At 36.5% G+C, this 17,624-nt stretch overlaps 3 long non-coding RNA genes across 3 annotated transcripts; all 3 read left to right on the plus strand.

Annotated features, from left to right (window-relative positions):
- Nucleotides 1–572: 572 nt before the first annotated feature.
- Nucleotides 573–1,979, plus strand: LOC141585786 (uncharacterized). Its single transcript, XR_012519417.1, has 3 exons — nt 573–759; nt 859–926; nt 1,893–1,979. It is a non-coding gene; the product is annotated as an uncharacterized LOC141585786 (long non-coding RNA).
- Nucleotides 1,980–6,572: 4,593 nt separating this feature from the next.
- Nucleotides 6,573–9,434, plus strand: LOC141585788 (uncharacterized). The gene is made up of 4 exons (XR_012519418.1): nt 6,573–6,659; nt 6,759–6,826; nt 7,792–7,878; nt 9,213–9,434. It is a non-coding gene; the product is annotated as an uncharacterized LOC141585788 (long non-coding RNA).
- Nucleotides 9,435–12,377: 2,943 nt separating this feature from the next.
- Nucleotides 12,378–15,343, plus strand: LOC141585789 (uncharacterized). Its single transcript, XR_012519419.1, has 4 exons — nt 12,378–12,558; nt 12,658–12,725; nt 13,692–13,778; nt 15,110–15,343. It is a non-coding gene; the product is annotated as an uncharacterized LOC141585789 (long non-coding RNA).
- The last annotated feature ends 2,281 nt before the right edge of the window (nt 15,344–17,624 follow it).

Here is a 17,624-nt window from a genome sequence, read left to right on the forward strand (position 1 = left end):
GTTAATTTTAATAATCGTTAATAAGTTCTTTTAAAAGTTAGCTCGAGTTTGTTTAGTTGACTTTTTATGGGTTCATGTAAATAGTTTTATTTATTTAATAACTTTTTGTTTCTTTCTAAGTCCCTTATCGAAGTCGAGCTAAGTGGGCTCCAGACGGATCAGTTAGCTATTTCGAGTTTGTTCCGCTAAATTAGCAAATATCTTTAAAAGCCGCTAATTTAGTTAAAATCTCTAATAATTCCGATTCGAGCTAATTTCGTATTATTTACGTTAACTAGCTGAGTTTATTTTATTTTCACTCATTAAATTTATTTATTATTAATTCCGTTTTATTACTGAAACTTTTACTAAAAACCGATTTTATTAACTCGAGACGGTTTTAAAAACGAGCGAAATTACTTAACGATGACGAAACGTACGTATAATTAGTAGCTAGAATGCTAGCTGGTGTCTCATTATTATTATTATTATTATTATTATTATTATTATTATTATTATTATTATTATTATTATTATTATTATTATTATTATTATTATTATTATTATTATTATTATTATTCTTGTTGTTGTACCGTTCCCATCCCCACCTCCCTGCTTCTTCCCTTTTCTTTTTCGTTTTACCAGCAACAACAACAAACCAACAGCTCCATCACCATTCGTTTTCATCCCGTCTTCTTACTCAGATCCCGCCTCCATTCTCAACCAAATTCGATAATTTTTGTACCATTCTCTTCCCCTTTCCTTCCTCCTCCTTTTAAGGTAAGAAAGTCTCCTTTTTGTAGTGGTTTCGTCTTTCGCCGTCTTATAAAAGTGTCATCTTTTAGCTTCTTTATTCCGTTTTCTTGCCCTTTTATGAAGGATTCGAAGACCCGGGGTGAGGCTCGTGCCTTGTGGACCATTTATTCGAAGAATAAGGGGCGTTTAAGGTAACACGATTCTACCGATCCTAATAATCTTATTTTTGTTCGGGGTTATGTGAATTTGTGTTACTTATTAAGATGGTTTATATGCTGAAATTTGATTATATAACGGAATTATAATTCTTGTCATAGTATGTAGCTTTAACTTTATATTGTCTTTTATTTTGAGAAAGTTGGTGGAGATGAGTAATGGATGACTATGGAAATTGAGTTGTATGTGTCGGAAGTAATGGAATTAGATGATTAGGATTGTTGTAGTTTATATGTTCTAGCTTGCTTTAAGGTGATCTTATTGTGGGAGATTATAGTGGCAATTATTAGTTAGCCTGCAAAATGGACATGGATAGATGATGATGGGAAACAATAAGGTTTTGAATTGAATTTGTATTGGTCCTATAAAGAATAAGATGATGAGGGTTCTCGTACTTCATTTATTATGCTAAGGTTTAGAGTATAGATTTTTACTTGGCTTCCCGATCGGGAGCTTGAGGTTGTACTAAGGAGTGGAGTATCTTTGGTAACGTTCTTGGTGGTCGTATTCCTTGACCATGGTATAAGTGGGTGAGTAGCTTAGAATTTATACTCTTGTGGGTTGAGCATGATTCCTTGAATTTTTGGTACTATAACAATGAAATGGAGATTAGATAATGGTATTGAGTTACGTGGCCTCTCTGTTGGCTTTGGCCGTGGCTCTTTGTGGCCTGGCAATGACTTAGCGTGGCCTGGCAATGGCTTGGCGTGCTTTGGCCGTGGCCTGGCCGTGGCCTAGGCAGTGGCCTAGCTAAGTCACGAGTTTGAGGCCATGTGTAGTTGGTGGTTAGGCCGAGTTTGAGGTTGCCATAATAACTTTTGGGCCGTGTCTATAACTTGTTTTGACGCTAGTTTGGTTTATTTAAAAATATAATTAATTTCCGTCTCATATTTTATATAACGATAATTCGTTAATATCGTCCTTTCACATAATTATTTTAGGTGACTCATATGTGGTTGAAGATGAAGAGTAATTTTGGGTTTTAGAAGCTTTCTCAAGTTTATTGCTTGTCTCTTTGCTAGCTTAAGGTAACTATTCCGAGTTACTCGACGAATTAATGTCACATTAGTAGTAAATGTGGTGCTTGTTGTTTGTTAAGTGTTTAAGTGATTGATAATGCTTTACTTTCATTTTTCACATGATAGAAATTGGAAATAGCATGAGAATAATATGGCGATAAAATTTGTGATTTGGGCCAAAGTAGGCCAAGACTCTGAGCTGGGCCAGATTGACCGAACGAGTTTGGTCAAACTAGGTTTAAACCAGTCAGCCTCGATTTAACCGATGACCCGTCGCGGGACTCGGGTCGAGGGTTTGTCTTTGAGGTGAGATTGGTTGTTATTGGAAATTCATGTTATGTCTTGATAATTGTAATTATCATTTCACATGTTGGTTGTTGGATGAATTGGCTGCCTTATACTTCAGTCTTGTTGCCTCTTTGCCATTTTAGCTTGTTCTCATGAATTATGAAATTAACGGTTAGCTGGAATTTGGATTATTATTGATAATGGAGATATTGTTGGATTGTCAGCTGAATTGGGTATCCTACTTGTCTTGTGTGGTGTGGGCTAAAGTATTCAAGCTGGGACTAGCTGGGACTAGGTCCTAGGTGAGTATTTCGGCCTTCATCATAGATAGGTCATTATAGTCTTTGACGAGTGTATGTTCACTCCTTAATAGCCTCTGTGTTCCTGACTTGGTGGGTTTATATCCAAGTTGGGGCATGACCTCGTTACTTATTTTGAGAGTAAGTGGTCAGCTTAAGTACTAGCCAACCCTTTGGTGGACTCCTTAGGGTACTCACTTTGTTTTAGAAAAATTGTGGGTCTTGGGTGCGGTGGTGTGTATCCGCATGTCTAGGTCTGCTTGTGATTTTAGGCTAGGGTTGTGTTGTGTCTTGGCCATGTTTTGATAGAACCTCTGAGCCAAGATACCGGTTCGATTACCTTCCCTACCTCGTGGTATAGACTCGAGTTACAGAGTGACTATTGACGGTGCTAAGAACTTATGCCTGTCTTTGATATATTGTCCTTTCTTGTTTGATGATTCTATGAATCATAGAAGGTGAGATGCAAGCCGGCTATGGTTGATAGAGTTTGGATTCCTGGATGTTATGTGATTCACATGATAGTGTAGTATGAGTCGGTCTAGTATTCACATGCTAGGACTATGTGTTGTTATATTTTTGTTCACATGATAAGCACGATTGTCTAGCATTTATATGCTAAGGCTATGTGTGATTCGTATTCATATTCTTATGTTTACATGTTATATTAATTATGACATTTCGTATTTGGGAGAACTCGGAGTTACTCCCCACTTTGACGTGGCTTTCGTATTTGTATAAAATGCGAATGACAGTAGGTGATGCATATATGGGGTACATGGACGAGCTAGCGAGCAAAGTAACCTTGGGACCTAGACTGGTTTTATTTTATTGTGACCCTTAAACCCTTTTTATGTCACATACATTTTAGGGACATATGTCTCCCTTTCTCATATTTGGTTTGTATAACTTTGTTTCGCGACTTTAGCGATATTTCATTCATGAGATTTATTTTGGACCTTGCATGTTTGACACCTTCCCTTTTGGATATCTTTATAACAGGTTCAGGTTTTAAAAATTACAGGTTTTTACTATAATGAACCTATTACAAATATATCCATGCAGTTTTATTCTAGAATTACGTGTTTACTTTTCCGCAATAAATGAGGGTGTCACAGTTGGTATCAGAGCATATTTGCTCCCAACGCACGTTTGTGCACCCCAATATAAATAACTTGACCTTAAAATAATAAACTTGAGAGATGGGTAAGATGGGTAGACTTAGGACCTTATGTTGTAGTCTCTTTGTGTTTGCTCTTTGTTAGGTACTAACCTGTTTGTTGATTGTCATTTAATAATTGTTGCGTTCTTGGATCAATGACCATGAGCTTATCTATAGCTAATGGAGTTATTACCCTTATCAAAAAAAAAAATTGAACTAAAGGTTTTTAAAATATTTTAATGTTTTTCACTGGTTTTAACGTCAATTAGTGTTAAAACTTGTTATTGGAGACGTCTGATAATTAGTTTTATCAATTGTTGGTGTAAAAATGTATTTTTATGTCTTTGAATTGGAATATTGATGTTCTTGAGTGATCGCCAAGAGTATCTCCGTTCCATTGAAAGGACACTTATATTTTACGAAGATCAAGATTTAGTGCCTATTGCTGAGGATTGAAGATTTGTTCAACCTTTGAAGAATGCTTCTACTTCCTTGAAGATATTTCTCGTTCTTTTTGTATCTCGCCTTATTCTTAATCTCTTGGTGCTTATCCTCCTTCTAAACTCCCTTCTGTTTTACTTTAAAAGCTACGCTTGTACTCCTAACTTGTCTTTTGTTCCTTGCTTATCCTCCCTTAACGCCATTTGATAGTACTCTTTCTTGTGAGGAATGTTGACCTTGGTTGGAAATTCGACTTTTGAGGAGATTGTTTGTGTTTGACCCTTTCCTGGTTTTGAGAGGATTTGATGATGGAAAGACTTAGGTAAGGTGATGAGACATACTTAGTGATTCTTATACCTAGTTCCTTGATAAAGTGAGTATAATTGATTGGTGGATTATTTGTGTTAGGAATGAGTTGCCTATGTAATTAAAGTTATAGAACTTGGCTTTGTTTTTTATGTTTGGGATTTCAAAGCTTAGTAGGTTGAGCGTCGTCGCCTTAAGAGTAAACATGAGATAAGTTTAGAATATGAATTTGGAAGAAAACCCATTTTTAGATGTTAACAATCCCGTATAGATTGGGAATGTGATTTGGTCGTTTTGTCATGAAGGTACAATACCCTAATAGGCGTTTCCTTGTTGTCTAATTTCCCTTTCTCCTTGATCATGAGCGTTACCGTTCATACCTCATTTCCTCACTTCATCTTGCTCCTCCTTTAAGTTTGACACTCGTATCTTGTGAAACTCTATCTTTGACATCCTTGTAAATTTGACTTCAATTCTTATCCCTAGGAAGTTCATCATACCTCTTTTGTTGGTTAAGCTTGAACCCTCTTAGCATACTTGTATCTATGATGTCTAACTTACTTTTCATTTCACACAATTTCTAAATATTTCAAACTACTATTTTTGGTTCGTTGTTAAAAATTTATGTTACCCTCACAAAATTTTCCCTACTTGTAAAGATTTGGAAAATGAAAATTCGATTTGATTCTCTAATTGTTCTTTGAGTATAGACTTCCTTATCATGGTTTTGAGTTGCTAAACCTGAGATTTTTGTAAATTTTATCCAATTTCTATTCACTTTGATCTATTATGATGCCTTTGTCAAAGTTTAATATTATATTTCAGGAATTTAACTCCCCTTTTAGTTATTTAAAGGTGAAACCTTTATTTCCATTTTGACTTATGCAAAAGAAAATTTGGGTGGACTACCTTTTCTTTGGATTTTAACGTTAATCGGACGTTATTAGAGACGTTTAGTAGCTTGTCCTACTCTTGTCGACGAGTGATTTTCGGTTTTAAATTTGTCTCTGACTTGGAACGTTAGCGTTCTTGTGTGCTCGACAAGAGCATTTCCGTTCCATGAATGAGACTTATATTTTTGAAAACTCTTCATTAATGTTTTTGAAGGTATTTTGATTTTGACTTATACAAATAATTTGCCTTTTGACCTTATCTTTGATTTGGAATGTGATGTTCTTGAATACGTAACGAGAACACTTCCGTTCCTCTGATGAGAGTCTGGTTCTGTCGGAAAATTTTATTCGAAGCTCTTGAAAGAATTTTGATTCTTACGATAAGTGACCTTTTAAATGTTTTGGTTACCGATTCCAATTTCAGTTTTATTTTTATAACCTTTCATTTATACTTTCAAGTTTCGAGGACGAAACTTTTTAAAAGATGGGGTGATTGTAACACCCCGTATTTTATTAAGTTGGATAAAATTCTTTTAATTGCTATTTTGAATTTAATTACATCATTTAACGATTTATATATATATATGCTTAGCTAATTAATTAATTTCATCATAATTCGATACGTTAATTTTAATAATCGTTAATAAGTTCTTTTAAAAGTTAGCTCGAGTTTGTTTAGTTGACTTTTTATGGGTTCATGTAAATAGTTTTATTTATTTAATAACTTTTTGTTTCTTTCTAAGTCCCTTATCGAAGTCGAGCTAAGTGGGCTCCAGACGGATCAGTTAGCTATTTCGAGTTTGTTCCGCTAAATTAGCAAATATCTTTAAAAGCCGCTAATTTAGTTAAAATCTCTAATAATTCCGATTCGAGCTAATATCGTATTATTTACGTTAACTAGCCGAGTTTATTTTATTTTCACTCATTAAATTTATTTATTATTAATTCCGTTTTATTACTGAAACTTTTACTAAAAACCGATTTTATTAACTCGAGACGGTTTTAAAAACGAGCGAAATTACTTAACGATGAAGAAACGTACGTATAATTAGTAGCTAGCAAGCTAGCTGGTGTCTCATTATTATTATTATTATTATTCTTGTTGTTGTACCGTTCCCATCCCCACCTCCTCGCTTCTTCCCTTTTCTTTTTCGTTTTACCAAAGAAACAACAACAAACCAACAGCTCCATCACCATTCGTTTTCATCCCGTCTTCTTACTCAGATCCCGCCTCCATTCTCAACCAAATTCGATAATTTTTGTACCATTCTCTTCCCCTTTCCTTCCTCCTCCTTTTAAGGTAAGAAAGTCTCCTTTTTGTAGTGGTTTCGTCTTTCGCCGTCTTATAAAAGTGTCGTCTTTTAGCTTCTTTATTCCGTTTTCTTGCCCTTTTATGAAGGATTCGAAGACCCGGGGTGAGGCTCGTGCCTTGTGGACCATTTATTCGAAGAATAAGGGGCGTTTAAGGTAACACGATTCTACCGATCCTAATAATCTTATTTTTGTTCGGGGTTATGTGAATTTGTGTTACTTATTAAGATGGTTTATATGCTGAAATTTGATTATATAACGGAATTATAATTCTTGTCATACTATGTAGCTTTAACTTTATATTGTCTTTTATTTTGAGAAAGTTGGTGGAGATGAGTAATGGATGACTATGGAAATTGAGTTGTATGTGTCGGAAGTAATGGAATTAGATGATTAGGATTGTTGTAGTTTATATGTTCTAGCTTGCTTTAAGGTGATCTTATTGTGGGAGATTATAGTGGCAATTATTAGTTAGCCTGCATAATGGACATGGATAGATGATGATGGGAAACAATAAGGTTTTGAATTGAATTTGTATTGGTCCTATAAAGAATAAGATGATGAGGGTTCTTGTACTTCATTTATTATGCTAAGGTTTAGAGTATAGATTTTTACTTGGCTTCTGATCGGGAGCTTGAGGTTGTACTAAGGAGTGGAGTATGTTGGTAACGTTCTTCAGTGGTCGTATTCCTTGACCATGGTATAAGTGGGTGAGTAGCTTAGAATTTATACTCTTGTGGGTTGAGCATGATTCCTTGAATTTTTGGTACTATAACAATGAAATGGAGATTAGATAATGGTATTGAGTTACGTGGCCTACTGTTGGCCTGGCCGTGGCCTGCTGTGGCCTGGCAACAGCTTGGCAGTGGCCTGGCAATGGCTTGGCAGTGGCCTGGCCATGGCCTGGCCGTGGCCTAGGCAGTGGCCTAGCTAAGTCACGAGTTTGAGGCCATGTGTAGTTGGTGGTTAGGCCGAGTTTGAGGTTGCCATAATAACTTTTGGGCCGTGTCTATAACTTGTTTTGACGCTAGTTTGGTTTATTTAAAAATATAATTAATTTCCGTCTCATATTTTATATAACGATAATTCGTTAATATCGTCCTTTCACATAATTATTTTAGGTGACTCATATGTGGTTGAAGATGAAGAGTAATTTTGGGTTTTAGAAGCTTTCTCAAGTTTATTGCTTGTCTCTTTGCTAGCTTAAGGTAACTATTCCGAGTTACTCGACGAATTAATGTCACATTAGTAGTAAATGTGGTGCTTGTTGTTTGTTAAGTGTTTAAGTGATTGATAATGCTTTACTTTCATTTTTCACATGATAGAAATTGGAAATAGCATGAGAATAATATGGCGATAAAATTTGTGATTTGGGCCAAAGTAGGCCAAGACTCTGAGCTGGGCCAGATTGACCGAACGAGTTTGGTCAAACTAGGTTTAAACCAGTCAGCCTCGATTTAACCGATGACCCGTCGCGGGACTCTGCCGAGGGTTTCGAGGGTTTGTCTTTGAGGTGAGATTGGTTGTTATTGGAAATTCATGTTATGTCTTGATAATTGTAATTACCATTTCACATGTTGGTTGTTAGATGAATTGGTGCCTTATACTTGATCTTGTTGCCTCTTTGCCATTTTAGCTTGTTCTCATGAATTATGAAATTAACGGTTAGGTGGAATTTGGATTATTATTGATATTGGAGATATTATTGGATTGTCAGCTGAATTGGGTATCCTACTTGTCTTGTGTGGTGTGGGCTAAAGTATTCAAGTGGGACTAGTGGGACTAGGTCCTAGGTGAGTATTTCGGCCTTCATCATAGATAGGTCATTATAGTCTTTGACGAGTGTATGTTCACCGCTTAATAGCCTTTGTGTTCCCGACTTGGTGGGTTTATATCCAAGTTGGGGCATGACCTCGTTACTTATTTTGAGAGTAAGTGGTCACCTTAAGTACTAGCCAACCCTTTGGTGGACTCCTTAGGGTACTCACTTTGTTTTAGAAAAATTGTGGGTCTTGGGTGCGGTGGTGTGTATCCGCATGTCTAGGTCTGCGCAGATTTTAGGCTAGGGTTGTGTTGTGTCTTGGCCATGTTTTGATAGAACCTCTGAGCCAAGATACCGGTTCGATTACCTTCCCTACCTCGTGGTATAGACTCGAGTTACAGAGTGACTATTGACGGTGCTAAGAACTTATGCCTGTCTTTGATATATTGTCCTTTCTTGTTTGATGATTCTATGAATCATAGAAGGTGAGATGCAAGCCGGCTATGGTTGATAGAGTTTGGATTCCTGGATGTTATGTGATTCACATGATAGTGTAGTATGAGTCGGTCTAGTATTCACATGCTAGGACTATGTGTTGTTATATTTTTGTTCACATGATAAGCACGATTGTCTAGCATTTATATGCTAAGGCTATGTGTGATTCGTATTCATATTCTTATGTTTACATGTTATATTAATTATGACATTTCGTGGCTGGGAGAACTCGGAGTTACTCCCATCGATTGTGGCTTTCGTATTTGTATAAAATGCGAATGACAGGTAGGTGATGCATATATGGGGTACATGGACGAGCTAGCGAGCAAAGTAACCTTGGGACCTAGACTGGTTTTATTTTATTGTGACCCTTAAACCCTTTTTATGTCACATACATTTTAGGGACATATGTCTCCCTTTCTCATATTTGGTTTGTATAACTTTGTTTCGCGACTTTAGCGATATTTCATTCATGAGATTTATTTTGGACCTTGCATGTTTGACACCTTCCCTTTTGGATATCTTTATAAACAGTTCAGGTTTTAAAATTACAGGTTTTTACTATAATGAACCTATTACAAATATATCCATGCAGTTTTATTCTAGAATTACGTGTTTACTTTTCCGCAATAAATGAGGGTGTCACAGTTGGTATCAGAGCATATTTGCTCCCAACGCACGTTTGTGCACCCCAATATAAATAACTTGACCTTAAAATAATAAACTTGAGAGATGGGTAAGATGGGTAGACTTAGGACCTTATGTTGTAGTCTCTTTGTGTTTGCTCTTTGTTAGGTACTAACCTGTTTGTTGATTGTCATTTAATAATTGTTGCGTTCTTGGATCAATGACCATGAGCTTATCTATAGCTAATGGAGTTATTACCCTTATCAAAAAAAAAAATTGAACTAAAGGTTTTTAAAATATTTTAATGTTTTTCACTGGTTTTAACGTCAATTAGTGTTAAAACTTGTTATTGGAGACGTCTGATAATTAGTTTTATCAATTGTTGGTGTAAAAATGTATTTTTATGTCTTTGAATTGGAATATTGATGTTCTTGAGTGATCGCCAAGAGTATCTCCGTTCCATTGAAAGGACACTTATATTTTACGAAGATCAAGATTTAGTGCCTATTGCTGAGGATTGAAGATTTGTTCAACCTTTGAAGAATGCTTCTACTTCCTTGAAGATATTTCTCGTTCTTTTTGTATCTCGCCTTATTCTTAATCTCTTGGTGCTTATCCTCCTTCTAAACTCCCTTCTGTTTTACTTTAAAAGCTACGCTTGTACTCCTAACTTGTCTTTTGTTCCTTGCTTATCCTCCCTTAACGCCATTTGATAGTACTCTTTCTTGTGAGGAATGTTGACCTTGGTTGGAAATTCGACTTTTGAGGAGATTGTTTGTGTTTGACCCTTTCCTGGTTTTGAGAGGATTTGATGATGGAAAGACTTAGGTAAGGTGATGAGACATACTTAGTGATTCTTATACCTAGTTCCTTGATAAAGTGAGTATAATTGATTGGTGGATTATTTGTGTTAGGAATGAGTTGCCTATGTAATTAAAAGTTATAGAACTTGGCTTTGTTGTTTATGTTTGGGATTTCAAAGCTTAGTAGGTTGAGCGTCGTCGCCTTAAGAGTAAACATGAGATAAGTTTAGAATATGAATTTGGAAGAAAACCCATTTTTAGATGTTAACAATCCCGTATAGATTGGGAATGTGATTTGGTCGTTTTGTCATGAAGGTACAATACCCTAATAGGCGTTTCCTTGTTGTCTAATTTCCCTTTCTCCTTGATCATGAGCGTTACCGTTCATACCTCATTTCCTCACTTCATCTTGCTCCTCCTTTAAGTTTGACACTCGTATCTTGTGAAACTCTATCTTTGACATCCTTGTAAATTTGACTTCAATTCTTATCCCTAGGAAGTTCATCATACCTCTTTTGTTGGTTAAGCTTGAACCCTCTTAGCATACTTGTATCTATGATGTCTAACTTACTTTTCATTTCACACAATTTCTAAATATTTCAAACTACTATTTTTGGTTCGTTGTTAAAAATTTATGTTACCCTCACAAAATTTTCCCTACTTGTAAAGATTTGGAAAATGAAAATTCGATTTGATTCTCTAATTGTTCTTTGAGTATAGACTTCCTTATCATGGTTTTGAGTTGCTAAACCTGAGATTTTTGTAAATTTTATCCAATTTCTATTCACTTTGATCTATTATGATGCCTTTGTCAAAGTTTAATATTATATTTAGAATTTAACTCCCCTTTTAGTTATTTAAAGGTGAAACCTTTATTTCCATTTTGACTTATGCAAAAGAAAATTTGGGTGGACTACCTTTTCTTTGGATTTTAACGTTAATCGGACGTTATTAGAGACGTTTAGTAGCTTGTCCTACTCTTGTCGACGAGTGATTTTCGGTTTTAAATTTGTCTCTGACTTGGAACGTTAGCGTTCTTGTGTGCTCGACAAGAGCATTTCCGTTCCATGAATGAGACTTATATTTTTGAAAACTCTTCATTAATGTTTTTGAAGGTATTTTGATTTTGACTTATACAAATAATTTGCCTTTTGACCTTATCTTTGATTTGGAATGTGATGTTCTTGAATACGTAACGAGAACACTTCCGTTCCTCCGATGAGAGTCCAGTTCATGGGAAAATTTTATTCGAAGCTCTTGAAAGAATTTTGATTCTTACGATAAGTGACCTTTTAAATGTTTTGGTTACCGATTCCAATTTCAGTTTTATTTTTATAACCTTTCATTTATACTTTCAAGTTTCGAGGACGAAACTTTTTAAAAGATGGGGTGATTGTAACACCCCGTATTTTATTAAGTTGGATAAAATTCTTTTAATTGCTATTTTGAATTTAATTACATCATTTAACGATTTATATATATATATGCTTAGCTAATTAATTAATTTCATCATAATTCGATACGTTAATTTTAATAATCGTTAATAAGTTCTTTTAAAAGTTAGCTCGAGTTTGTTTAGTTGACTTTTTATGGGTTCATGTAAATAGTTTTATTTATTTAATAACTTTTTGTTTCTTTCTAAGTCCCTTATCGAAGTCGAGCTAAGTGGGCTCCAGACGGATCAGTTAGCTATTTCGAGTTTGTTCCGCTAAATTAGCAAATATCTTTAAAAGCCGCTAATTTAGTTAAAATCTCTAATAATTCCGATTCGAGCTAATATCGTATTATTTACGTTAACTAGCCGAGTTTATTTTATTTTCACTCATTAAATTTATTTATTATTAATTCCGTTTTATTACTGAAACTTTTACTAAAAACCGATTTTATTAACTCGAGACGGTTTTAAAAACGAGCGAAATTACTTAACGATGAAGAAACGTACGTATAATTAGTAGCTAGCAAGCTAGCTGGTGTCTCATTATTATTATTATTATTATTATTCTTGTTGTTGTACCGTTCCCATCCCCACCTCCCTGCTTCTTCCCTTTTCTTTTTCGTTTTACCAGCAACAACAACAAACCAACAGCTCCATCACCATTCGTTTTCATCCCGTCTTCTTACTCAGATCCCGCCTCCATTCTCAACCAAATTCGATAATTTTTGTACCATTCTCTTCCCCTTTCCTTCCTCCTCCTTTTAAGGTAAGAAAGTCTCCTTTTTGTAGTGGTTTCGTCTTTCGCCGTCTTATAAAAGTGTCGTCTTTTAGCTTCTTTATTCCGTTTTCTTGCCCTTTTATGAAGGATTCGAAGACCCGGGGTGAGGCTCGTGCCTTGTGGACCATTTATTCGAAGAATAAGGGGCGTTTAAGGTAACACGATTCTACCGATCCTAATAATCTTATTTTTGTTCGGGGTTATGTGAATTTGTGTTACTTATTAAGATGGTTTATATGCTGAAATTTGATTATATAACGAAATTATAATTCTTGTCATAGTATGTAGCTTTAACTTTATATTGTCTTTTATTTTGAGAAAGTTGGTGGAGATGAGTAATGGATGACTATGGAAATTGAGTTGTATGTGTCGGAAGTAATGGAATTAGATGATTAGGATTGTTGTAGTTTATATGTTCTAGCTTGCTTTAAGGTGATCTTATTGTGGGAGATTATAGTGGCAATTATTAGTTAGCCTGCAAAATGGACATGGATAGATGATGATGGGAAACAATAAGGTTTTGAATTGAATTTGTATTGGTCCTATAAAGAATAAGATGATGAGGTTTCTTGTACTTCATTTATTATGCTAAGGTTTAGAGTATAGATTTTTACTTGGCTTCTGATCGGGAGCTTGAGGTTGTACTAAGGAGTGGAGTATCTTTGGTAACGTTCTTGGTGGTCGTATTCCTTGACCATGGTATAAGTGGGTGAGTAGCTTAGAATTTATACTCTTGTGGGTTGAGCATGATTCCTTGAATTTTTGGTACTATAACAATGAAATGGAGATTAGATAATGGTATTGAGTTACGTGGCCTACTGTTGGCCTGGCCGTGGTAACTGTGGCCTGGCAAATGACTTAGCGTGGCCTGGCAATGGCTTGCGATGCACAGCCATGGCCTGGCCGTGGCCCAGGCAAAGCGTGGCCTAGCTAAGTCACGAGTTTGAGGCCATGTGTAGTTGGTGGTTAGCCCGAGTTTGAGGTTGTCATAATAACTTTTGGGCCGTGTCTATAACTTGTTTTGACGCTAGTTTGGTTTATTTAAAAATATAATTAATTTCCGTCTCATATTTTATATAACGATAATTCGTTAATATCGTCCTTTCACATAATTATTTTAGGTGACTCATATGTGGTTGAAGATGAAGAGTAATTTTGGGTTTTAGAAGCTTTCTCAAGTTTATTGCTTGTCTCTTTGCTAGCTTAAGGTAACTATTCCGAGTTACTCGACGAATTAATGTCACATTAGTAGTAAATGTGGTGCTTGTTGTTTGTTAAGTGTTTAAGTGATTGATAATGCTTTACTTTCATTTTTCACATGATAGAAATTGGAAATAGCATGAGAATAATATGGCGATAAAATTTGTGATTTGGGCCAAAGTAGGCCAAGACTCTGAGCTGGGCCAGATTGACCGAACGAGTTTGGTCAAACTAGGTTTAAACCAGTCAGCCTCGATTTAACCGATGACCCGTCGCGGGACTCGGGTCGAGGGTTTGTCTTTGAGGTGAGATTGGTTGTTATTGGAAATTCATGTTATGTCTTGATAATTGTAATTACCATTTCACATGTTGGTTGTTAGATGAATTGGCTGCCTTATACTTCAGTCTTGTTGCCTCTTTGCCATTTTAGCTTGTTCTCATGAATTATGAAATTAACGGTTAGCTGGAATTTGGATTATTATTGATAATGGAGATATTATTGGATTGTCAGCTGAATTGGGTATCCTACTTGTCTTGTGTGGTGTGGGCTAAAGTATTCAAGCTGGGACTAGCTGGGACTAGGTCCTAGGTGAGTATTTCGGCCTTCATCATAGATAGGTCATTATAGTCTTTGACGAGTGTATGTTCACTGCTTAATAGCCTCTGTGTTCCTGACTTGGTGGGTTTATATCCAAGTTGGGGCATGACCTCGTTACTTATTTTGAGAGTAAGTGGTCAGCTTAAGTACTAGCCAACCCTTTGGTGGACTCCTTAGGGTACTCACTTTGTTTTAGAAAAATTGTGGGTCTTGGGTGCGGTGGTGTGTATCCGCATGTCTAGGTCTGCGCAGATTTTAGGCTAGGGTTGTGTTGTGTCTTGGCCATGTTTTGATAGAACCTCTGAGCCAAGATACCGGTTCGATTACCTTCCCTACCTCGTGGTATAGACTCGAGTTACAGAGTGACTATTGACGGTGCTAAGAACTTATGCCTGTCTTTGATATATTGTCCTTTCTTGTTTGATGATTCTATGAATCATAGAAGGTGAGATGCAAGCCGGCTATGGTTGATAGAGTTTGGATTCCTGGATGTTATGTGATTCACATGATAGTGTAGTATGAGTCGGTCTAGTATTCACATGCTAGGACTATGTGTTGTTATATTTTTGTTCACATGATAAGCACGATTGTCTAGCATTTATATGCTAAGGCTATGTGTGATTCGTATTCATATTCTTATGTTTACATGTTATATTAATTATGACATTTCGTGGCTGGGAGAACTCGGAGTTACTCCCCACTGACTGTGGCTTTCGTATTTGTATAAAATGCGAATGACAGGTAGGTGATGCATATATGGGGTACATGGACGAGCTAGCGAGCAAAGTAACCTTGGGACCTAGACTGGTTTTATTTTATTGTGACCCTTAAACCCTTTTTATGTCACATACATTTTAGGGACATATGTCTCCCTTTCTCATATTTGGTTTGTATAACTTTGTTTCGCGACTTTAGCGATATTTCATTCATGAGATTTATTTTGGACCTTGCATGTTTGACACCTTCCCTTTTGGATATCTTTATAACAGGTTCAGGTTTTAAAAATTACAGGTTTTTACTATAATGAACCTATTACAAATATATCCATGCAGTTTTATTCTAGAATTACGTGTTTACTTTTCCGCAATAAATGAGGGTGTCACAGGGTTTGCCGCGGGGAATTATAAATCGTGTTTTGTGAAACCTCAAATCATTTCCGCTTCTCTTTCCTAAAACTAGATGCCATCTCTTCTTCTTCCCTTCACCATAGTTCCTTCCTTTGAGGTCCTTGAGGATGCTTACGCCATGGGAATGGGTTGCTTGAGTCAGTTAGCGGTCTTGACGCCGGATTCCTATGCGTAGGTATGTCATCGTCATCATCATTGTCGTTGTGTTTTCAGTTAGGGTTGTAGTGATAGTGATAGATGGTTGTACTGTTTGTATAGGTGTTGCGTGGTTGATTGATATCATATGGTCGGACGTGGAATCGCTTCGGTTGGCTAAAGGTAGGTTCGCCTACTTAGTACTGTTGGTTTTCTAGTGTGTCTTTTGATGTGGTTTGATTGATGTAGCGTCGGTATGATTGATTGATTGTGGTAATTGGTTGGTGTTGTGTTGTTTCGATTAACGTTGTTGTGGTGCAACTGATTGTTATTGTTTGTCTATGGTTCTCTAGGTGCGTCCTTGGCTGAGTGGAGTCACTTGCGGGAGTGGCTTCACGCCCGTAGTTCGCCCTCCGTGGAACCCGCCACGGGAGGGGATGTGCACATTAATGGACATGGGTTTATCGCTCAGTTTGATGAGCGGGGCTTAGGTGGGAACGGCTGCGGTCCCCCACTGGCAGGGCTGGTCCAGTGGATAGTCGGTGACGGTGATTGATTGAATATGTGGTGTGTATATGTTTTGTGTACTTGCGTTGTGTCTGTGGTTGTTGGTGAATTTTCTCAGTTACTGACCTTGTGTGGTTTTGTCTTGTGTTTGTTTCAGTTGTGTCTGCCGTGATCCCTTATAGTGAGCAGTCGGTCTTAGCAGGTTATGATCTGGATGTTAGCTGGGTGCTTGGCGGGATGAGTCTTCCACAAGATACGACAGTAGTAGTTCACATAGCTAATTGTGGTGTTGTAGTTGTATCATTTATATGTCAGTAGTTTTGTAATCACTTGTAATATAACTTAATAATTCTTTTATCGACATTTGATTATTACTGTCCTCGGGCAACCGAGATGGTAACGCCCTTATATGCTAGGGAAGGTCTTGTTAAGGCTCCTTGGTATATGGGGGTGTTACAAAGTGGTATCAGAGCTACGATTTTCGAACCTGTAACAAATGAGCCTAATGAACGTAGTGAGTCTAATAAAATGAACCTGGTGTATGTATCTTGGGAGCCTCAGCTGATGCTAGATTTTGGGTGAGTAGGCGCCCTCATTTCAAAATCATGGCCCCATTATGCTTAAGCCAGTCACCGGGTATGGGAATGTCGAGTCGGAAATTATATGCCTAGTGTGTATAACGGTTATGTTAGAAATGTTTGTGATAAAGTCTTTATGTATGATAGGATAGTACGTGTAATGGTAATGCGAAACTGTGAAAATCTGTGGTTGAGTAGAAATGTGTATGAAAGTAGTGGAAGTGGTGGAATGGCTATAATACGTGACAATGTGGTGTGATATAGTGATGGTAATGTTTTCTAAATCGTTCTTTATGCATTGGTATAAAAGTTGTGAGACTTGTATGCGGTGATGGTGGTAAGTAGTAAGTTTTGAATTAGTTGTAACATTTGTCAAAGTAGTATTTGGTATGTGTGATGGATGAACGGTTCAATGCTTCTGTGATAGGGCATAGTTAAGTTGAGTAATCTAGTTGATAATTTGTTGTGACATGGTTAAATTATTACTAAGCTTGGACGATAAGTGATGGCTTAATGTTAGATGAATGCTTAGGGTGATATGATTAGAAGTTGTATTGTTGAAGTTGCAAAAGCATGATTAGAGGTAAAGAAATGTGTTGAATGTATGCATGAGGAAGTTAGTAGAATAGTCAATTGTTTGCGTAAAATTTTGTTATGGAATGAAGTGAAATGTGTTGAATGAAGCGATATGTTTGTTAGATCGATACATTGCATTATTGTAGTGGTAATACGTCGTGAATGAATATAATAATCTGTGACGATTTCCGAATTCATTTTGGAATCGACACGAGTTGTTGTTTTGCAGGAACTGTTACTCAAATCCGTAACTTTTGACCTCGTTCTCATTCTTGCCCGACCGAGTAAGAGTATCTACTCTATCGAGTAGACGTCATTCGATCTAGTTAGGAA

The sequence above is a fragment of the Silene latifolia genome, chromosome 6, assembly GCF_048544455.1.
Source record: "Silene latifolia isolate original U9 population chromosome 6, ASM4854445v1, whole genome shotgun sequence".
Classification (NCBI taxonomy): Eukaryota; Viridiplantae; Streptophyta; class Magnoliopsida; order Caryophyllales; family Caryophyllaceae; genus Silene; species Silene latifolia.